Raw genomic sequence first — 23,904 nt, 5'->3', positions numbered from 1 at the left:
GAATGGAAACTCACGTCATGTCATTTACTACTGCACGCTGCGAACTGAATGATGAACGGAGGACGTAAAACAGGAAGCGGGAATACGGCGCGGTTTCAAAACAAGACATGAGTAAACATTGCAAACGAAACAACTTGAAGAATTTTTTCTAGGTCTCTCACACACACACGCACGCACACGCACACGTACAAACGTGGTCTCCCGGGGGGCGGCGAACCCGCGCCAACCTGCATCGTAGGCAAGTGACGGTACCACTCCGCCACCTGAAGTCCTCATTGCGGCTCTTGTGCTATGTTCTTGTGCGAGCAACGTTACGTCATACGAATGAATATGCTGTCAGCTCATTGGTCACAGAGCAAGAGGTCCTTGGAACATTACCGTAAATTGTCACATAAAGGGCACTTTTGTTCATTAATTCCATTGACATTTTACAGACTATTTTTGACTCTCACGGTATTACGGGACAAAGTGCGTCCCTGGACAACTCAATACGGAATGCGTACTTCCTTAGTGCGGGACGATTCCGTATTTCAAGGGACGATTGGCAACCCAAGTTCATTCTGTCACGAGCTGCCGCGTTCAGTCATGTGACGGCATGTACCAATAAGAGCCGCTGGTGGCAGGAGTACGGAAGTAGCCAGGGAACACGAGGTGAAATGTTTGTTGCAGCTCGAGGTGTTTTTTTAATTTATTTTTAATTCTTTTTTATAAAGTTTCCGTCTTAAATATTACTGCTATGGCCCGAAAACTTACATGCCCACTGGTTAACTTGGAGAGCCGGCTGCCAGGATTGTGTTGTTGGACTATCGTATCTATTAAGAAAAGTCGAGTTGGTGAGTCATGTTTTAGCATTAGCCGTTCCTATGGTTTTAAATGGGTCCAGTTGCAATTGCTTTGGCATGGTTCTCAAATGGTTGTATAAAATAATCGGGGAAGTGATTGGTATTGATTATTCTCTATTACTAATTATTTTATGCATTATATCATATGGCGTTTTGTCCAGCTTTGATTGTTTGAAATATAATGAACACTGAACCACTTTACTCAATGAAGCTGATTTTGACACTTGAATGTAATTGAACTGTGTATGCATTATGCATCTTTATTAGAATGCATTGTTCTTATGGATTAAATTAGTTTAATGCTGCTATTGCTAATTTTGCACAACTTTAGCACTTTCATATAGAAGATTTGAGATTTTTGACAAATGAATGGACATGTCTAATTTATATATAAATATTTATATTGCACAATACTGATTGATTAGAACTTTTTTCTATTTATAATGCAATTAGTGTTATTTATGCGATTTTGTTTTTTGATTGTGTACACAAAGAGTATTGAGATGGTCCTGTTCCACACAGGCCAGGCTTTGAATTGATGGTGAGCTAAACCCAGAAAGATTCTACGCAGAAGATTGAACCCAGCCTAAGCCATTGGAGATTCCTGCCAGGAACCCCTACAACCTGCTCTGTTCGGGCTGGTAGGTAGGAGGCTCTTGTAGCCGACCCTGCACACTTTCCCCACTTGCACTGCGGTCTGCAACCCTTGAACTAATTTTATAATATAATATAAGTTACATGGTATAACTACCGAACGCAAGTTCTAGTTTCTGCCTCCACTCTCTCTGAGCCAAATCTTAGACTTCTGACACCGAGCCTACTACTACTTTTGTTCTATGATATGCAGCAAATATTATCTACATGAGTCAATCTCAGGGGTTCAACTGAGGTCAAGACACACACATTACTTGCTTGGCCTATATGTGCTTTAGTGAATTTAGTGCTCACAGTAGTCGACTTGTAGCTGTTGTGATGTCATGCTTTGTGATTTTTGATACTATAGGAATGAACTTTGACTTGTGTACACATGGGTGATTTTAGATGGTCCCGTTTTGTAGTGGCCAAGTGTTTATTAGATGATGGTCCCCTAAGCAAAGGCTTTTAGCCCAAAGGGATTCAACTCAACCCAAGCCATTGGAGATTTCTGCCAGGAACCCCGCAACCTTCTTTGTCCAGTCTGGTAAGGGGCTCTCGTAGCCAGCCTTTGTACAAGGCATACGCTCTCTACTCGCACTCTAGTTTGCGGCCCAAAACTCATTCTAGGTTTGACTCATTATGATTATTGCTTTTTTGAAATAGTTGGCATTGATTGCACTTTAATCAATGAAGCTGCTACTTTTTGACGTTTGAACATAGTTAAATTGAAAGTAGCTTACTTACTATATGTTTTTTGTACCTTGTTTGCTAAAATACATCGTTCATATTGATTTAATGCTGCCATTGCTAACACTTTGATAGAGAACATGATATCCTTTTGCTAAATGAGTTGACATGTCTACGATTTACGTTGTACAATACTGATGATGAATTAGCAACTATTTTCTGTTGATTGCACTTAAGGCAATAAAACAGCTACTTTTGGACATTTGAATGTAGTTTACCTACTGCATGTGTTTTATGTACCTCATTTAGTCAAATGCATCGATCGTACTTATTAATTCAATACTGCTATTGCTAATTTTGCACAGCTGTAGCATTTTCATACAGCACATTATAGCCTTTTGCTAAAATAATTTTTTGAAATGTCAAAGAGTTATATTGTACAATATTAATGATGAAATAAAACCTATTTTCTATGGTCCTGTTTTGTAGTGGCCAAGGTTTTATTTGATGATGGTCCCCTAAGCAAAGGCTTTTAGCCCAAAGGGATTCAACTCAACCCAAGCCATTGGAGATTTCTGCCAGGAACCCCGCAACCTTCTTTGTCCAGTCTGGTAAGGGGCTCTCGTAGCCAGCCTTTGTACAAGGCATACTGACATACATGAATTTAAGGTACTTTACTTTACCTACTGCTTGTGTTTTATGTACCTTATTTAGTCAAATGCATCAATCGCATTTATTAATTCAATACTGCTATTGCTAATTTTGCACAGCTGTAGCATTTTCATACAGCACATTATAGCCTTTTGCTAAAATAATTTTTCGAAATGTCAAAAAGTTATATTGTACAATAGTAATGATGAAATGAAACCTATTTTCTATTTAAAATGCAATTAGTGTTCTTTAGTTAGGAATGAATTTTGACTTGTGTACACATGGGTGATTTTAGATGGTCCCGTTTTGTAGTGGCCAAGCTTTTATTTGGTGATGGTCCCCTAAGCAAAGGCTTTTAGCCCAAAGGGATTCAACTCAACCCAAGCCATTGGAGATTTCTGCCAGGAACCCCGCAACCTTCTTTGTCCAGTCTGGTAAGGGGCTCTCGTAGCCAGCCTTTGTACAAGGCATACGCTCTCTACTCGCACTCTAGTTTGCGGCCCAAAACTCATTCTAGGTTTGACTCATTATGATTATTGCTTTTTTGAAATAGTTGGCATTGATTGCACTTTAATCAATGAAGCTGCTACTTTTTGACGTTTGAACATAGTTAAATTGAAAGTAGCTTACTTAGTACATGTTTTATTTACCTTGTTTGCTAAAATACATCGTTCATATTGATTTAATGCTGCCATTGCTAACACTTTGATAGAGAACATGATAACGTTTTGCTAAACGAGTTGACATGTCTACGATTTACGTTGTACAATACTGATGATGAATTGGCAACTATTTTCTGTTAATTGCACTTAAGGCAATAAAACAGCTACTTTTTGACATTTGAATGTAGTTTAATTTAAGGTAGTTTACCTACTGCATGTGTTTTATGTACCTTATTTAGTCAAATGCATCGATCGTACTTATTAATTCAATACTGCTATTGCTAATTTTGCACAGCTGTAGCATTTTCATACAGCACATTATAGCCTTTTGCTAAAATAATTTTTCGAAATGTCAAAGAGTTATATTGTACAATATTAATGATGAAATAAAACCTATTTTCTATGGTCCTGTTTTGCAGTGGCCAAGCTTTTATTTGATGATGGTCCCCGAAGCAAAGGCTTTTAGCCCAAAGGGATTCAACTCTGAACCCAAGCCATTGGAGATTTCTGCCAGGAACCCCGCAACCTTCTTTGTCCAGTCTGGTAAGAGGCTCTCGTAGCCAGCCTTTGTACAAGGCACACACTTTCCACTCGCACTCTAGTCTGCAGCCCAAAACTCATTCAGAAGATTCTAGGTTTGACTCATTATGATTGTTGCTTTTTTGAAATAGTTGGCATTGATTACACTTTAATCAACGAAGCTGTTACTTTTTTGACGTTTGAACATAGTTAAATTGAAAGTAGCTTACTTACTACATGTTTTATGTACCTTGTTTGCTAAAATACATCGTTCATATTGATTTAATGCTGCCATTGCTAACACTTTGATAGAGAACATGATATCGTTTTGCTAAACGAGTTGACGTGCCTACGATTTACGTTGTACAATACTGATGATAAATTAGCAACTATTTTCTGTTGATTGCACTTAAGGCAATAAGACAGCTACTTTTTGACATTTAAGGTAGTTTACCTACTGCATGTGTTTTATGTACCTTATTTAGTCAAATGCATCGATCGTACTTATTAATTCAATACTGCTATTGCTAGTTTTGCACAGCTGTAGCATTTTCATACAGCACATTATAGCCTTTTGCTAAAATAATTTTTCAAAATGTCAAAGAGTTATATTGTACAATATTAATGATGAAATGAAACCTATTTTCTATTTAAAATGCAATTAGTGTTCTTTAGTTAGGAATGAATTTTGACTTGTGTACACATGGGTGATTTTAGATGGTCCCGTTTTGTAGTGGCCAAGCGTTTATTAGATGATGGTCCCCTAAGCAAAGGCTTTTAGCCCAAAGGGATTCAACTCAACCCAAGCCATTGGAGATTTCTGCCAGGAACCCCGCAACCTTCTTTGTCCAGTCTGGTAAGGGGCTCTCGTATCCAGCCTTTGTACAAGGCATACTGACATACATGAATTTAAGGTACTTTACTTTACCTACTGCTTGTGTTTTATGCACCTTATTTAGTCAAATGCATCGATCGTACTTATTAATTCAATACTGCTATTGCTAATTTTGCACAGCTGTAGCATTTTCATACAGCACATTATAGCCTTTTGCTAAAATAATTTTTCGAAATGTCAAAGAGTTATATTGTACAATATTAATGATGAAATAAAACCTATTTTCTATGGTCCTGTTTTGTAGTGGCCAAGCTTTTATTTGATGATGGTCCCCTAAGCAAAGGCTTTTAGACCAAGAGGATTCAACTCGACCCAAGCCATTGGAGATTTTTGCCAGGAACCCCGCAACCTTCTTTGTCCAGTCTGGTAAGAGGCTCTCGTATCCAGCCTTTGTACAAGGCATACTGACATACATGAATTTAAGGTACTTTACTTTACCTACTGCTTGTGTTTTATGTACCTTATTTAGTCAAATGCATCAATCGCATTTATTAATTCAATACTGCTATTGCTAATTTTGCACAGCTGTAGCATTTTCATACAGCACATTATAGCCTTTTGCTAAAATAATTTTTCGAAATGTCAAAGAGTTATATTGTACAATAGTAATGATGAAATGAAACCTATTTTCTATTTAAAATGCAATTAGTGTTCTTTAGTTAGGAATGAATTTTGACTTGTGTACACATGGGTGATTTTAGATGGTCCCGTTTTGTAGTGGCCAAGCTTTTATTTGATGATGGTCCCCTAAGCAAAGGCTTTTAGCCCAAAGGGATTCAACTCAACCCAAGCCATTGGAGATTTCTGCCAGGAACCCCGCAACCTTCTTTGTCCAGTCTGGTAAGGGGCTCTCGTAGCCAGCCTTTGTACAAGGCATACGCTCTCTACTCGCACTCTAGTTTGCGGCCCAAAACTCATTCTAGGTTTGACTCATTATGATTATTGCTTTTTTGAAATAGTTGGCATTGATTGCACTTTAATCAATGAAGCTGCTACTTTTTGACGTTTGAACATAGTTAAATTGAAAGTAGCTTACTTAGTACATGTTTTATTTACCTTGTTTGCTAAAATACATCGTTCATATTGATTTAATGCTGCCATTGCTAACACTTTGATAGAGAACATGATAACGTTTTGCTAAACGAGTTGACATGTCTACGATTTACGTTGTACAATACTGATGATGAATTAGCAACTATTTTCTGTTGATTGCACTTAAGGCAATAAAACAGCTACTTTTTGACATTTGAATGTAGTTGAATTTAAGGTAGTTTACCTACTGCATGTGTTTTATGTACCTTATTTAGTCAAATGCATCGATCGTATTTATTAATTCAATACTGCTATTGCTAATTTTGCACAGCTGTAGCATTTTCATACAGCACATTATAGCCTTTTGCTAAAATAATTTTTCGAAATGTCAAAGAGTTATATTGTACAATATTAATGATGAAATAAAACCTATTTTCTATGGTCCTGTTTTGTAGTGGCCAAGCTTTTATTTGATGATGGTCCCCTAAGCAAAGGCTTTTAGACCAAGAGGATTCAACTCGACCCAAGCCATTGGAGATTTTTGCCAGGAACCCCGCAACCTTCTTTGTCCAGTCTGGTAAGAGGCTCTCGTATCCAGCCTTTGTACAAGGCATACTGACATACATGAATTTAAGGTACTTTACTTTACCTACTGCTTGTGTTTTATGTACCTTATTTAGTCAAATGCATCAATCGCATTTATTAATTCAATACTGCTATTGCTAATTTTGCACAGCTGTAGCATTTTCATACAGCACATTATAGCCTTTTGCTAAAATAATTTTTCGAAATGTCAAAGAGTTATATTGTACAATAGTAATGATGAAATGAAACCTATTTTCTATTTAAAATGCAATTAGTGTTCTTTAGTTAGGAATGAATTTTGACTTGTGTACACATGGGTGATTTTAGATGGTCCCGTTTTGTAGTGGCCAAGCTTTTATTTGATGATGGTCCCCTAAGCAAAGGCTTTTAGCCCAAAGGGATTCAACTCAACCCAAGCCATTGGAGATTTCTGCCAGGAACCCCGCAACCTTCTTTGTCCAGTCTGGTAAGGGGCTCTCGTAGCCAGCCTTTGTACAAGGCATACGCTCTCTACTCGCACTCTAGTTTGCGGCCCAAAACTCATTCTAGGTTTGACTCATTATGATTATTGCTTTTTTGAAATAGTTGGCATTGATTGCACTTTAATCAATGAAGCTGCTACTTTTTGACGTTTGAACATAGTTAAATTGAAAGTAGCTTACTTAGTACATGTTTTATTTACCTTGTTTGCTAAAATACATCGTTCATATTGATTTAATGCTGCCATTGCTAACACTTTGATAGAGAACATGATAACGTTTTGCTAAACGAGTTGACATGTCTACGATTTACGTTGTACAATACTGATGATGAATTAGCAACTATTTTCTGTTGATTGCACTTAAGGCAATAAAACAGCTACTTTTTGACATTTGAATGTAGTTGAATTTAAGGTAGTTTACCTACTGCATGTGTTTTATGTACCTTATTTAGTCAAATGCATCGATCGTATTTATTAATTCAATACTGCTATTGCTAATTTTGCACAGCTGTAGCATTTTCATACAGCACATTATAGCCTTTTGCTAAAATAATTTTTCGAAATGTCAAAGAGTTATATTGTACAATATTAATGATGAAATAAAACCTATTTTCTATGGTCCTGTTTTGTAGTGGCCAAGCTTTTATTTGATGATGTTCCCCTAAGCAAAGGCTTTTAGACCAAGAGGATTCAACTCGACCCAAGCCATTGGAGATTTTTGCCAGGAACCCCGCAACCTTCTTTGTCCAGTCTGGTAAGAGGCTCTCGTATCCAGCCTTTGTACAAGGCATACTGACATACATGAATTTAAGGTACTTTACTTTAACTACTGCTTGTGTTTTATGCACCTTATTTAGTCAAATGCATCGATCGTACTTATTAATTCAATACTGCTATTGCTAATTTTGCACAGCTGTAGCATTTTCATACAGCACATTATAGCCTTTTGCTAAAATAATTTTTCGAAATGTCAAAGAGTTATATTGTACAATATTAATGATGAAATAAAACCTATTTTCTATGGTCCTGTTTTGTAGTGGCCAAGCTTTTATTTGATGATGGTCCCCTAAGCAAAGGCTTTTAGCCCAAGAGGATTCAACTCGACCCAAGCCATTGGAGATTTTTGCCAGGAACCCCGCAACCTTCTTTGTCCAGTCTGGTAAGAGGCGCTCGTAGCCAGCCTTTGTACAAGGCATACGCTCTCCACTCGCACTCTAGTTTGCGGCTCAATACTTTTTTGAAATAGATGGCATTGATTGCACTTTAATCAATAAAGCTGCTACTTTTTGACGTTTTAACTTAATTGAATTGAAGGTAGCTTACTTACTACATGTTTTATGTACCTTGTTTGCTAAAATACATCGTTCATATTGATTTAATGCTGCCATTGCTAGCACATCGATAGAGGGCATGATATCCTTTTGCTAAACAAGTTGACATGTCTACAATTTACGTTGTACAATACTGATGATGAATTAGCAACTATTTTCTGTTGATTGCACATTAGGCAATGAAACTACTACTTTTTGACATTTGAATGTAGTTGAATTTAAGGTACTTTACCTACTGCATGCGTTTTACGGACCTTATTTAGTCAAATGCATCGATCGTATTTATTAATTCAATACTGCTATTGTTAATTTTGCACAGCTGTAGCATTTTCATACAACACATTATAGCCTTTTGCTAAAATAGTTTTTCGAAATGTCAAAGAGTTATATTGTACAATATTAATGATGAAATGAAACCTATTTTATATTTAAAATGCAATTTGTGTTCTTTAGTTAGGAATGAATTTTGACTTGTGTACACATGGGTGATTTTTAGATGGTCCCGTTTTGTAGTGGCCAAGCTTTTATTTGGTGATGGTCCCCTAAGCAAAGGCTTTTAGCCCAAAGGGATTCAACTCAACCCAAGCCATTGGAGATTTCTGCCAGGAACCCCGCAACCTTCTTTGTCCAGTCTGGTAAGGGGCTCTCGTAGCCAGCCTTTGTACAAGGCATACGCTCTCTACTCGCACTCTAGTTTGCGGCCCAAAACTCATTCTAGGTTTGACTCATTATGATTATTGCTTTTTTGAAATAGTTGGCATTGATTGCACTTTAATCAATGAAGCTGCTACTTTTTGACGTTTGAACATAGTTAAATTGAAAGTAGCTTACTTAGTACATGTTTTATTTACCTTGTTTGCTAAAATACATCGTTCATATTGATTTAATGCTGCCATTGCTAACACTTTGATAGAGAACATGATAACGTTTTGCTAAACGAGTTGACATGTCTACGATTTACGTTGTACAATACTGATGATGAATTAGCAACTATTTTCTGTTGATTGCACTTAAGGCAATAAAACAGCTACTTTTTGACATTTGAATGTAGTTGAATTTAAGGTAGTTTACCTACTGCATGTGTTTTATGTACCTTATTTAGTCAAATGCATCGATCGTATTTATTAATTCAATACTGCTATTGCTAATTTTGCACAGCTGTAGCATTTTCATACAGCACATTATAGCCTTTTGCTAAAATAATTTTTCGAAATGTCAAAGAGTTATATTGTACAATATTAATGATGAAATAAAACCTATTTTCTATGGTCCTGTTTTGTAGTGGCCAAGCTTTTATTTGATGATGGTCCCCTAAGCAAAGGCTTTTAGACCAAGAGGATTCAACTCGACCCAAGCCATTGGAGATTTTTGCCAGGAACCCCGCAACCTTCTTTGTCCAGTCTGGTAAGAGGCTCCCGTATCCAGCCTTTGTACAAGGCATACTGACATACATGAATTTAAGGTACTTTACTTTACCTACTGCTTGTGTTTTATGTACCTTATTTAGTCAAATGCATCAATCGCATTTATTAATTCAATACTGCTATTGCTAATTTTGCACAGCTGTAGCATTTTCATACAGCACATTATAGCCTTTTGCTAAAATAATTTTTCGAAATGTCAAAGAGTTATATTGTACAATAGTAATGATGAAATGAAACCTGTTTTCTATTTAAAATGCAATTAGTGTTCTTTAGTTAGGAATGAATTTTGACTTGTGTACACATGGGTGATTTTAGATGGTCCCGTTTTGTAGTGGCCAAGCTTTTATTTGGTGATGGTCCCCTAAGCAAAGGCTTTTAGCCCAAAGGGATTCAACTCAACCCAAGCCATTGGAGATTTCTGCCAGGAACCCCGCAACCTTCTTTGTCCAGTCTGGTAAGGGGCTCTCGTAGCCAGCCTTTGTACAAGGCATACGCTCTCTACTCGCACTCTAGTTTGCGGCCCAAAACTCATTCTAGGTTTGACTCATTATGATTATTGCTTTTTTGAAATAGTTGGCATTGATTGCACTTTAATCAATGAAGCTGCTACTTTTTGACGTTTGAACATAGTTAAATTGAAAGTAGCTTACTTAGTACATGTTTTATTTACCTTGTTTGCTAAAATACATCGTTCATATTGATTTAATGCTGCCATTGCTAACACTTTGATAGAGAACATGATAACGTTTTGCTAAACGAGTTGACATGTCTACGATTTACGTTGTACAATACTGATGATGAATTAGCAACTATTTTCTGTTGATTGCACTTAAGGCAATAAAACAGCTACTTTTTGACATTTGAATGTAGTTGAATTTAAGGTAGTTTACCTACTGCATGTGTTTTATGTACCTTATTTAGTCAAATGCATCGATCGTATTTATTAATTCAATACTGCTATTGCTAATTTTGCACAGCTGTAGCATTTTCATACAGCACATTATAGCCTTTTGCTAAAATAATTTTTCGAAATGTCAAAGAGTTATATTGTACAATATTAATGATGAAATAAAACCTATTTTCTATGGTCCTGTTTTGTAGTGGCCAAGCTTTTATTTGATGATGTTCCCCTAAGCAAAGGCTTTTAGACCAAGAGGATTCAACTCGACCCAAGCCATTGGAGATTTTTGCCAGGAACCCCGCAACCTTCTTTGTCCAGTCTGGTAAGAGGCTCTCGTATCCAGCCTTTGTACAAGGCATACTGACATACATGAATTTAAGGTACTTTACTTTACCTACTGCTTGTGTTTTATGTACCTTATTTAGTCAAATGCATCAATCGCATTTATTAATTCAATACTGCTATTGCTAATTTTGCACAGCTGTAGCATTTTCATACAGCACATTATAGCCTTTTGCTAAAATAATTTTTCGAAATGTCAAAGAGTTATATTGTACAATAGTAATGATGAAATGAAACCTATTTTCTATTTAAAATGCAATTAGTGTTCTTTAATTAGGAATGAATTTTGACTTGTGTACACATGGGTGATTTTAGATGGTCCCGTTTTGTAGTGGCCAAGCTTTTATTTGGTGATGGTCCCCTAAGCAAAGGCTTTTAGCCCAAAGGGATTCAACTCAACCCAAGCCATTGGAGATTTCTGCCAGGAACCCCGCAACCTTCTTTGTCCAGTCTGGTAAGGGGCTCTCGTAGCCAGCCTTTGTACAAGGCATACGCTCTCTACTCGCACTCTAGTTTGCGGCCCAAAACTCATTCTAGGTTTGACTCATTATGATTATTGCTTTTTTGAAATAGTTGGCATTGATTGCACTTTAATCAATGAAGCTGCTACTTTTTGACGTTTGAACATAGTTAAATTGAAAGTAGCTTACTTAGTACATGTTTTATTTACCTTGTTTGCTAAAATACATCGTTCATATTGATTTAATGCTGCCATTGCTAACACTTTGATAGAGAACATGATAACGTTTTGCTAAACGAGTTGACATGTCTACGATTTACGTTGTACAATACTGATGATGAATTAGCAACTATTTTCTGTTGATTGCACTTAAGGCAATAAAACAGCTACTTTTTGACATTTGAATGTAGTTGAATTTAAGGTAGTTTACCTACTGCATGTGTTTTATGTACCTTATTTAGTCAAATGCATCGATCGTATTTATTAATTCAATACTGCTATTGCTAATTTTGCACAGCTGTAGCATTTTCATACAGCACATTATAGCCTTTTGCTAAAATAATTTTTCGAAATGTCAAAGAGTTATATTGTACAATATTAATGATGAAATAAAACCTATTTTCTATGGTCCTGTTTTGTAGTGGCCAAGCTTTTATTTGATGATGTTCCCCTAAGCAAAGGCTTTTAGACCAAGAGGATTCAACTCGACCCAAGCCATTGGAGATTTTTGCCAGGAACCCCGCAAACTTCTTTGTCCAGTCTGGTAAGAGGCTCTCGTATCCAGCCTTTGTACAAGGCATACTGACATACATGAATTTAAGGTACTTTACTTTACCTACTGCTTGTGTTTTATGTACCTTATTTAGTCAAATGCATCAATCGCATTTATTAATTCAATACTGCTATTGCTAATTTTGCACAGCTGTAGCATTTTCATACAGCACATTATAGCCTTTTGCTAAAATAATTTTTCGAAATGTCAAAGAGTTATATTGTACAATAGTAATGATGAAATGAAACCTATTTTCTATTTAAAATGCAATTAGTGTTCTTTAGTTAGGAATGAATTTTGACTTGTGTACACATGGGTGATTTTAGATGGTCCCGTTTTGTAGTGGCCAAGCTTTTATTTGGTGATGGTCCCCTAAGCAAAGGCTTTTAGCCCAAAGGGATTCAACTCAACCCAAGCCATTGGAGATTTCTGCCAGGAACCCCGCAACCTTCTTTGTCCAGTCTGGTAAGGGGCTCTCGTAGCCAGCCTTTGTACAAGGCATACGCTCTCTACTCGCACTCTAGTTTGCGGCCCAAAACTCATTCTAGGTTTGACTCATTATGATTATTGCTTTTTTGAAATAGTTGGCATTGATTGCACTTTAATCAATGAAGCTGCTACTTTTTGACGTTTGAACATAGTTAAATTGAAAGTAGCTTACTTAGTACATGTTTTATTTACCTTGTTTGCTAAAATACATCGTTCATATTGATTTAATGCTGCCATTGCTAACACTTTGATAGAGAACATGATAACGTTTTGCTAAACGAGTTGACATGTCTACGATTTACGTTGTACAATACTGATGATGAATTAGCAACTATTTTCTGTTGATTGCACTTAAGGCAATAAAACAGCTACTTTTTGACATTTGAATGTAGTTGAATTTAAGGTAGTTTACCTACTGCATGTGTTTTATGTACCTTATTTAGTCAAATGCATCGATCGTATTTATTAATTCAATACTGCTATTGCTAATTTTGCACAGCTGTAGCATTTTCATACAGCACATTATAGCCTTTTGCTAAAATAATTTTTCGAAATGTCAAAGAGTTATATTGTACAATATTAATGATGAAATAAAACCTATTTTCTATGGTCCTGTTTTGTAGTGGCCAAGCTTTTATTTGATGATGGTCCCCTAAGCAAAGGCTTTTAGACCAAGAGGATTCAACTCGACCCAAGCCATTGGAGATTTTTGCCAGGAACCCCGCAACCTTCTTTGTCCAGTCTGGTAAGAGGCTCTCGTATCCAGCCTTTGTACAAGGCATACTGACATACATGAATTTAAGGTACTTTACTTTACCTACTGCTTGTGTTTTGTGTACCTTATTTAGTCAAATGCATCAATCGCATTTATTAATTCAATACTGCTATTGCTAATTTTGCACAGCTGTAGCATTTTCATACAGCACATTATAGCCTTTTGCTAAAATAATTTTTCGAAATGTCAAAGAGTTATATTGTACAATATTAATGATGAAATGAAACCTATTTTCTATTTAAAATGCAATTAGTGTTCTTTAGTTAGGAATGAATTTTGACTTGTGTACACATGGGTGATTTTAGATGGTCCCGTTTTGTAGTGGCCAAGCTTTTATTTGGTGATGGTCCCCTAAGCAAAGGCTTTTAGCCCAAAGGGATTCAACTCAACCCAAGCCATTGGAGATTTCTGCCAGGAACCCTGCAACCTTCTTTGTCCAGTCTGGTAAGAGGCTCTCGTAGCCAGCCTTTGTACAAGGCATACTGACATACATGAATTTAAGGTACTTTACTTTACCTACTGCTTGTGTTTTATGTACCTTATTTAGTCAAATGCATCAATCGCATTTATTAATTCAATACTGCTATTGCTAATTTTGCACAGCTGTAGCATTTTCATACAGCACATTATAGCCTTTTGCTAAAATAATTTTTCGAAATGTCAAAGAGTTATATTGTACAATATTAATGATGAAATGAAACCTATTTTCTATTTAAAATGCAATTAGTGTTCTTTAGTTAGGAATGAATTTTGACTTGTGTACACATGGGTGATTTTAGATGGTCCCGTTTTGTAGTGGCCAAGCTTTTATTTGGTGATGGTCCCCTAAGCAAAGGCTTTTAGCCCAAAGGGATTCAACTCAACCCAAGCCATTGGAGATTTCTGCCAGGAACCCCGCAACCTTCTTTGTCCAGTCTGGTAAGGGGCTCTCGTAGCCAGCCTTTGTACAAGGCATACGCTCTCTACTCGCACTCTAGTTTGCGGCCCAAAACTCATTCTAGGTTTGACTCATTATGATTATTGCTTTTTTGAAATAGTTGGCATTGATTGCACTTTAATCAATGAAGCTGCTACTTTTTGACGTTTGAACATAGTTAAATTGAAAGTAGCTTACTTACTACATGTTTTTTGTACCTTGTTTGCTAAAATACATCGTTCATATTGATTTAATGCTGCCATTGCTAACACTTTGATAGAGAACATGATATCCTTTTGCTAAATGAGTTGACATGTCTACGATTTACGTTGTACAATACTGATGATGAATTAGCAACTATTTTCTGTTGATTGCACTTAAGGCAATAAAACAGCTACTTTTTGACATTTGAATGTAGTTTACCTACTGCATGTGTTTTATGTACCTCATTTAGTCAAATGCATCGATCATACTTATTAATTCAATACTGCTATTGCTAATTTTGCACAGCTGTAGCATTTTCATACAGCACATTATAGCCTTTTGCTAAAATAATTTTTTGAAATGTCAAAGAGTTATATTGTACAATATTAATGATGAAATAAAACCTATTTTTTATGGTCCTGTTTTGTAGTGGCTAAGCTTTTATTTGATGATGGTCCCCTAAGCAAAGGCTTTTAGCCCAAAGGGATTCAACTCTGAACCCAAGCCATTGGAGATTTTTGCCAGGAACCCCGTAACCTTCTTTGTCCAGTCTGGTAAGAGGCTCTCGTAGCCAGCCTTTGTACAAGGCACACACTTTCCACTCACACTCCAGCGTACGGCCCAAAACTCATTCGGAAGATTCTAGGTTTGACTCCTCATTATGATTATTGCTTTTTTGAAATACAGTTGGCATTAGGTGCTATGTAATCAATGAAGCTGCGAATGTGTTTATATGAGCAAGAACTCCAGTGATTAAAGGAGTAACACAGTTCGAGTTTTTAAAAACGTCAATAAGAGCATATTTGGGTTATTGCGCCTGTTTACATGGCCTTACAAAACTCCCAAAATTTCCAAGGGTTTTCAAAGGGTTATTGCCTGCATGTCAATGCAGTCACTCTAGTGTGCAGCCCAAAACTCATTCTCTCATTCCCCCACATTTTCACCTGCTGTTCAAGGGGTGTTGACATGCTGTTGCATATGGAGGCCAGAGAAACAGCTCAGACCCATGCTGACAGTGATGACCACAAAATTATTACAGTGGAGATGCTCACAAAGCAGTTGTCAAATACACAAAACTTTGACTGCATCCCAAACCAAAACAGTCATTATCAGCAAAGCCAGCATCTTATGTTTCTGGCGCGTAAACAGTAAAACTCTATCACGATTCATAAGACCTGTGTCCTCTGGACTGAAACCAGGCTATTATTGATGTGGTCAGTGTGGGCTTATCAAACCATTATGTGACAATCCTCCACATCCTGCCCTGGTGACTCTTAACGAAAAGCAAAACTGAGAAACTGCAGGATTAGCAGAAATCTAACACTTCTTCAGACCATTAATCAAACTGACCCCAGTTCCTGTTACGGGGCGAACTGGAACTGCTTTGGGCCAACGATGTCTTAAGAATCTTACATCCATTATCTGCACCGAGCTTTCACTGCCTATAAACTCCCGATCGCCAAAGGGGCAAATCGGATCCAAGTGAAGTTGGTATTGCTGGCCAAGTCTATTTATTCTTACTCGACACTGGGTCACGAGTTACCAGTTGTTCCTGTTGATTCTGTCTCATTTTAGAACAAATATTTCCGCCTTTAATCATTGTAGCGTTTTTGTGACCTGCTTCAAGTCCGACAAAGCTTTTTCTGATTTTGGGTACAGTATATTGAAATGGCAGTAACTGTCCAGAGACTTTGTGGGTGTTAACACAGAAGTAGCCACCCTTGCATCCTACATATGGAAGGATGATTTTCATGACCAGCAAGTTCGTCTCAACCTCATCCCACTGTGTTTCAAATTTTATAGCAGATGGTAAATAATTTTTCCAGATGGTACAAAGATGTTTTGAACAAAACCAAGTCCATCATAAAACAAATGTGAAGAAAGGATGTTAGAAAGGGGGGTATTGTTCTTGCATAACAACCTGCTTTAAAATCATGTGAGATGCTTTCAAGTTTGATTTGTACGTGCAAACACTGCCTTTTTTGCCAGGCTTCTTGAGGGTTTTAAGCTTCTGCTGTGTTTTTCATGAAGTGGTAATAAATGTTTACATTACATAGTAAAAAAAAAAAAGCCATCTATAAACATTTAGCAGGAAAGCTATGTAAAAAAAGGAAATGACCACAGAACGGTTTGCATTTATTTCACATTGGGTTGTCTCACAGTATTGATAGAAGCTGCCAACACCCACAATGACCCCATTCAAGTGTTTACATTCTCTAGTGTGGCTCAATGATGATTACACATGAAGCCTAGAGTGGAGGTTAAAGGGCGGAAGGTTGTTTCTGCTGAGACATGTCCTTGAACGGTAACATGGTAACACCCACAGCGTCGACTAATAACTGATTGTGCATGCCGGTGTCTTAAATTAGCACCAAATGTGATGTGCATCTCAATGAACATTAAAACAGGTTGTACTAAGCCCCAGCTGTTTTGATTTCTCCAAAGCAGCTCAATATCTAGATAAGATTTGTCGTCATCTCTCAGCCGCCATCGCTTTCACTTTTCTGGAATTATGCAACATGTAAAAATATGCTGCAAAATGAGCCATTGCTCACAAGGTTCCAGGCCAATCAGCCTCACTTGAAGAAAAATGTGTGTCCTTTTTCACTCCATGCAGAAGCTGCTCTCGCCAGCGGCTTGCGGCGATGGTTTGTGCCACATGTGAGGCATTTGATGAAATGTTATGTGTGGTGAAACTGACCGCTCTGTTCACAGTGGGTGGGGAAAATGACACATTGGAATGAAAAATGAATTTTGCGTTGCGACGCACCCCTGAGCAGTCTGGACAAGTGGTAGGGCATGACTCTTTCATGGGACAGGAAATGATTAATTCAGTTCTTTCTCAGTGTTTTGTTTTACTTTACTCCTGTCTGAGGAGACTCTTATTGATCAGTGGCTTCTGTTGGGGCTGGCTACACACAGGGGCAAGAGGGGGCACCGCTCCCTCAAATGAATGTCTTGCTCCCTCAAATCAGAAGTTGAGAAAACTTTCAAATCAAATTTTTAATACATGCGCAAATTTCATATATTACAAGCTGACAAATGTATCTACTGTAGCGGAAAAGCCTGCCAGAAAGTGGACTCTAAGACTATGTAATCATTATCAGCTTCCTGGCTCAGTCTCATCTCTCTATGCATCCGCTGTGTGAATATTAACAAGCTTGTCAGTGCACACGCATGCATAGCTTTGTGCTGCCCAGCACAAAGCCATTCCGCGACAGACACCAGCCGAATGAAAACGAAAATTTTGGTGCCTCATTTCGGTGCTTGAGTTTTATTGTTGCAATGCCCCTTTGCACTTCTGGTTTCAACTTGCATGACTTGCTGTGCACTGCAGTAGAAATTATGCGCGATGCCAAAACCCCCCCCCAAAAAAGTTGAATGTTTAGATTCATTTTTCACTGAAGAAGGATGTTTTTGGGAGTGCAACAGGTGTAGTAAAACTTTTCCATGCAAGGAACACCTCCAATTTAATGAAACTTTTGGTGACTAATGGAGTCCGTATAAAAGCTGATCAGTGTGCGGTGTTAACGAGCCAAAAATCCAAGCACTTGAGCAGCAGCAGTCTGACACGGACAAATAAAACAGACTCACACGCAGACCTGTCACAATGTCCACTTGGTGCTCACTTTCAGCTTCATGTGAACCTGAACTAGTTTATTTTGTATGTAAAATGTTCACAGGGACACAACAGAAAGGTTAGCCAAAGATGTTGGCTAGGTGATCTACCTGTCTTTAATATACTTCCTGCCTCGGGCTGTGTTTTAAATAGCCAAAATGTGAATTTTACATTGTGAAGACTAAATATTGAACATGTTGTAAAATGATGTTGTCGTGAGCTGTTAATCAGAATGGGCTACTACTAGTAACCTGAAGTTACAAATATTAATTTTCTCAACACTGCTAAGAGAACAATCTTGCAATTTTGATGCCAGCGTTGCCATACAGTACTTCTCTTCCCTCAGTATTAATTAGCATCAGAGTTGAGCAGGTTTACTTGCTGGCCCTGACTGTGTCAAACCTGTCTGTGTAAGCAACTGAGACAAGACTGAATGGTTCGACATTCCGTTACCCCCGGGACACCATGTAACATCTGCTGCCCCCAGCTGCTGGAGTCATATTAACACAACTAGAGTATGTGTGGCAGCGTGAGTTTATAACTGCATACATGTCGGTGAATACAGAACCAGCAGCGTAGGTTATGACCACAATGTCTACAGTTGTTGAACTGTGGAGAGATAGATATCAGATTCTTTGTTTTTATGCCATTTTACACGCATCAAAAAAGCTCGTCATTGTACCTTTTATAGGAGGAGAGTGACATGTTAAAACTGCTAGTGTAGAGACTTGAAATCAGTTGTTTTTAATATGCTTTCTCCTCCAAGTTAAACTGTCTTCAATCATTTTTACAAACATGACCTACACAGCACAAAGGAGGAATAAACTTTCCTTCTCAGATGATAGCAGCTCAACTTGTGTCTTTCCAATTCTTGCCACAGGTTTAAAATGCACTAACATCTTTAAGTTTTAAAATATTAGTAGTGAGCATTTTGTTTGCACAAGTGGTTGAATAACATTGTTTTCAGGCATAGGGGTGTAAACATTACTTTAACTTGAATTTATGAGTTGACTTATGACTCACACAGACTATGAGGTGTAACTCCACGTTAGATGTGGCAAACGGCAGGTAGCATGTGAATTTGTTGTCTACCAATGTTTACTAACTGCCGACATGCAGCTGTGCAACTTAAGACAGTTTTGCCTTGCAATTGACAAAATACGCTTTAGCTCATTTTATTAGTATGAACTGATCCCAAACTTTGGATACATTCTGTGTTTTCTGCACTCTTTACTCCTGGCTCTTACTTATTTCTCTGCAGTAACGGTCTTTGTGAAAAAATAAGCACCACAAAATCCAGTGATGTTTCAAATAATCTGCACTGCAGTCAAACTGCAGCTACAACTGTCAGGTATTGCTGACAGTTTTAACTTAATGACAAAAGCTGTTTTTATTTTTTAGAAAATTTCAAACTCGTGCTTTAAGAATTTCAGTCACAGCTGCAAGTTAGTAGAGGAAAATGACCTTAAATGATAATGAACCCTCCGAGTTGCATGAGTATTGACTGGACCTTTAAGCACTGTACCGTTGCGTGCTTATAGAGGCAGTCTGCAGTAATGGAAGAGCATATTCTAATGCAAATTTGTGGACATAATTATTTAGGGAAATTGAATTGGAAAATGGATCACACTCATACAAAAACATCCTCCCCTCACTGAGCGTGAACTGTATCTGGTGATTTGGCTAATAATTGTGATGGCACATCCGCTGTTCTTTGTCAACACTGACCACTTAAGCTGCATCTCTCTTGTGTGTTCCAAAAGCTGAAATGGTCTGCATTCCCAATGTGGCTGATTTGCATTTGATATTGTCAGCTGGATGTATTGGTGGTGATTTGAATTCAGCACCATCACAGAGGCCCCTTTCACATGAGCGTGCACACACTGATGATGATGATGATCCCACTGTAGCTACAGCTCATTCACAGACTAATGACACAGCATGAGAAGCAATTAGGTGATTCAGTGTGCGGCTTGGAGACATTTTGACACTTGAAGTCAGTGGAGGATCAAACCAGCAATCTTTTAATTGCAAGAGAACCGCTCAGCCTCCTAAGTCTCGTCACCGCCGCTTCATCAAGACTTTTTCCTTTCCTAACCGCTCTTTCGACCGAGTCAATTTCAAATGAATTGAATTGAGATGAATGTTTGGATTAAGGGCCTAAATTCCCATCGCCCCAGGCACAGAATCTTCAGTGGTACCAACAAGTACACTCACCCTTTGAACTGGTCTTTGCATCACACAAAGTAGAGGCTCCTGTAAACAGAAGCGACTTATTCTGTGGTTCTTAACCTTGTTGGAGATACTGAACGCCACCTATATCCTGTGCACATTCACCGAACCTTTCGTTATTGAAAAATAATTTATTTTCTTTTTTTATTTTATTTTATTTTATTTTTTTAACTTAAGACAGGTATTGGTACTGGTGAACAGAATGAACAGGGCGAGTTGCCTTTTCATCGAGTCGGGCTCCTTTCACCTTGAATTCAGAAAGTGTTGTGTTCTTGTATTCCTCATCAACATGCAGTTTAAGGAAATGTTCATTTAGTTTTGCCAGGTAGCTAGTTGTGCTGGACTAGAATTGCTCAACTTGGCATTCCATGTCGTTAGGATGCTGATTCTCTATTTATAGAGCACTTTAAAACAACCATCACGGTTTTCTTAAGATGGAACGCAGGGGCAGCAGATACAATAAAAACAGCAGAGGTCTCAAAATGTAACCTTGTGGAACACCATACATTGTTATTATGCATGTGAATTCATATTGCACATATTTGTCCGTCCACTTCATTTATTTTTTTTGTTCAACATAGTATGATAGTATTGCAATAATAAAGAAATCACACAACATACCATCACAACAACCACAAGTCAACTAATGAGCAGATCAATTTCTCAGCACAAATGGGCCAAGCGGTGTAGCGTGATCATCTGCAGTAATTGATGGCCAAACGGGGTGTATCATCACAAATCAATTGAGTCGGGTGTGTGTCTTGACCTCCGCTGAACCCCTGGGGTTCGATTGAACCCAGGTTAAGAACCTCTGAACTTATTTATTCAGAGGAAGGTATGGTGTAAAATATTTAAACCTGAATTTCGTTATTGCAAAACTATCCTAAAGTTTGGATGTGATAATGGCTTATTCTCTTTTTGTGTGTGTGTGTGTTTGTGCGCATGTGTGTGTGTGTCTGTGTCACAGGCTGATAAGAGTTGCTTGGACGTGTCCTCTGGATGTCACAATACCCTGTGGGAGAAGGTGTCACAGAGGAGGATATCAGGCAGAACGAGGACGGCTCCGCTCTGTGATTGTTTTGTGTGTGTGTGTGTGTGGGGGTGGTATATCATGGCCATGTTACTGTACTCTGAGTTTCAAATGAAATTATTTTCACATTGTATGATAAGAATATTAACTCTTTCACTGCCAGACGTTTTCAGAAACGGGTTGTCCCCACTGCCAGCCGATTTAAGCATTTTGAGTGATCTTTCAAGGTCCACAGAAAATGTTGTGTTTGGACTATGCAAACACGCATACTACCAAATGAAAGATTGGACTCTCAGCTTTCATCAGAAAAAAAAGTTTGTTTCTACCTTATTCCGTTCTTCAGTAATCAACAATAAAAAATGGTTACTTTCACCGAAATTCTCTGTTTTGAAACAAAAAACGGAGAAAAAGAGCTTTTTGTGAAACGATGTTATTTCATGCACTCTAGTGAATTGTACACTTCTATTTGTCCATGAATGATGCCACAAACACCTAAATAGTGCTTTACTTCTGTAAAACGCTTTCACCAACAATGAAAAAGTGTTTTTTGATTGCAAAATACGTTTATTTCCATTCAACAGTGTAACAATTTGACAAAACAATTTCGCAAACTATTTACAAATGTGTGCAACTGTGGTACTACTTACAATTATGTGGATGTTTCAAATACAGTTTATTCCTTTTGTAACGCTCTCCTGCGTGCAAGGAGACGCCAGGACTCGCACAACAGTTTACTTTCACTTTCGCATTGGTCCGTTTTGCGTGCAAACGTTACATTTTCTTGACGGCCTTTTTTTCCGGGGAATAAAAAGCAAGTAGCAGACTGTACACACTCCTCCGATGAATATGCATTGGACTCGGGGCACTCTTCGTCGTCCGATCGAACGTCCGCCTGTGCGTGCTCGGTTATGCTCCGTGTTACGATACCGTCATAGCCGCCGCGTCAGCGGTTCCAATTTCGCCGTCAAGCTCGGATTCACCTTCATCATCATCGATGATGATCATCGTCGTCATCAATGTACTATCTTAGCGTTGGTCGATGCTTTCGTCTTGTAAGTGTAGAGCTGCTTGCAAACGCTCGCCATTGCCCGTTCCCTCCTCCATCTAGCTCCATCTAACGTCTTCTACTGCCGCGTCAATGCTTCCCAACCACGGAGTCACCACCCTCATCTTCATCATCGATGATGATCATCGTCGTCAACAATGTGCTCTTTCAGCGATGCTTTTGGTCTTTGAAAAAAATGGCTCGGGCGTGAGCTCCTCGCGACCGGCCGCCATTTTTCCTTTGTCTTCCATTCTCATCTCCTGCTCGACGCTCTAGCTCCGCCTCTACTGACGCCCACCCGATCTTGTCAAAAGAGAGTCATCGCTGCCCTCTAGGGGCCAAAAATATTCATTAGGCACAACAGGCCGGCTGGAAACTTTCACCACAGCTCCGGAAGCCTTGCCCGCACCAGTTTCAAAAAAAATAAAATAAAAAAATTGGATGACGTCTTTAGACGTCATTGGCAGTGCTCCGTAGGTTTTTACTTGACGTCTATAAACGTCAATGGCAGTGAAAGAGTTAATCATGACTACATGCGTTTATCAGATTTAAAAAAAAACAACAGTTTATGCCATGTCAATCTATGGAAAGGTTTTACATTGTACTTTAAAATAACTTACTTTAACCACCAGGATCTCTCTCACTGGCCAACGGCAGAACCCAGGGTATTTTTTTAGTTTTGCTGAAAAGTTTGGAATCCGTCCATGTTCTGTCATACCAGTTAGCTAGCACTAAGCTAACCTGGGATGGTTTGCTTCTCCAGTCCAGTGTCCAAGTTGCATACTCCCTTCGCACTAGGACTGTCAGAGACCAACAGCGAATTAAAGACACGGCGCGTAAACACTGCTTATATGGGCTTTTAAGGACCAATTCAAGATCAGTTCAAGTAATACAACTGCATGGTCGCTACTCTGCAGTAATTAAAACAACAGGAGGAGGCAATGCTTTCCATTAATGTATTGTAGTGACCCTGCTACTGACAGTGGTACATAGATCCTTTTCACAAAATCTCTCTGAATAAATTCACACTATGTGTCAGTAAAGGTGTCTAAATCCGATTTGTGGGGAGTGTGACTGGAAGGAGGAAGAGCGTGCCGGTGTGTGTCTGCGGGATGAAGGCTTGAGTGAAACAGGCACCAGGTGTTTTGGTTTTGTCAAGAGCCAACGTTCACCGTTTAGTTTGATTTAAAAAAAACATTGATCAGAAACACTCGCCCTTTCACTGTTCAAGTTACAGTATTATCTGTCTGTTAGATTTAACTGAGGAAAAATTTAATCTGTTATACATTTGCCTTTTGTGCGTCATCTAAATATTTTAATTGCAATTTAATCGATAACTTGGCCACCTTTTATTTGGAATTTTTGTCTGGCTAT

General features: G+C 38.2%; 1 long non-coding RNA gene across 1 annotated transcript; it reads left to right on the top strand.

Annotated features, from left to right (window-relative positions):
* The first annotated feature begins 646 nt into the window (after positions 1 to 646).
* Positions 647 to 23,573, top strand: LOC144054810 (uncharacterized). Its single transcript, XR_013294718.1, has 3 exons — positions 647 to 833; positions 1,365 to 1,483; positions 21,423 to 23,573. It is a non-coding gene; the product is annotated as an uncharacterized LOC144054810 (long non-coding RNA).
* Positions 23,574 to 23,904: the final 331 nt, after the last annotated feature.

This window comes from Vanacampus margaritifer, chromosome 1 (assembly GCF_051991255.1).
Source record: "Vanacampus margaritifer isolate UIUO_Vmar chromosome 1, RoL_Vmar_1.0, whole genome shotgun sequence".
Taxonomy (NCBI): Eukaryota; Metazoa; Chordata; class Actinopteri; order Syngnathiformes; family Syngnathidae; genus Vanacampus; species Vanacampus margaritifer.
The sequence above is the reverse complement of the archived record's forward strand: the minus strand, read 5'-3'. Positions and strand labels throughout refer to the sequence as shown.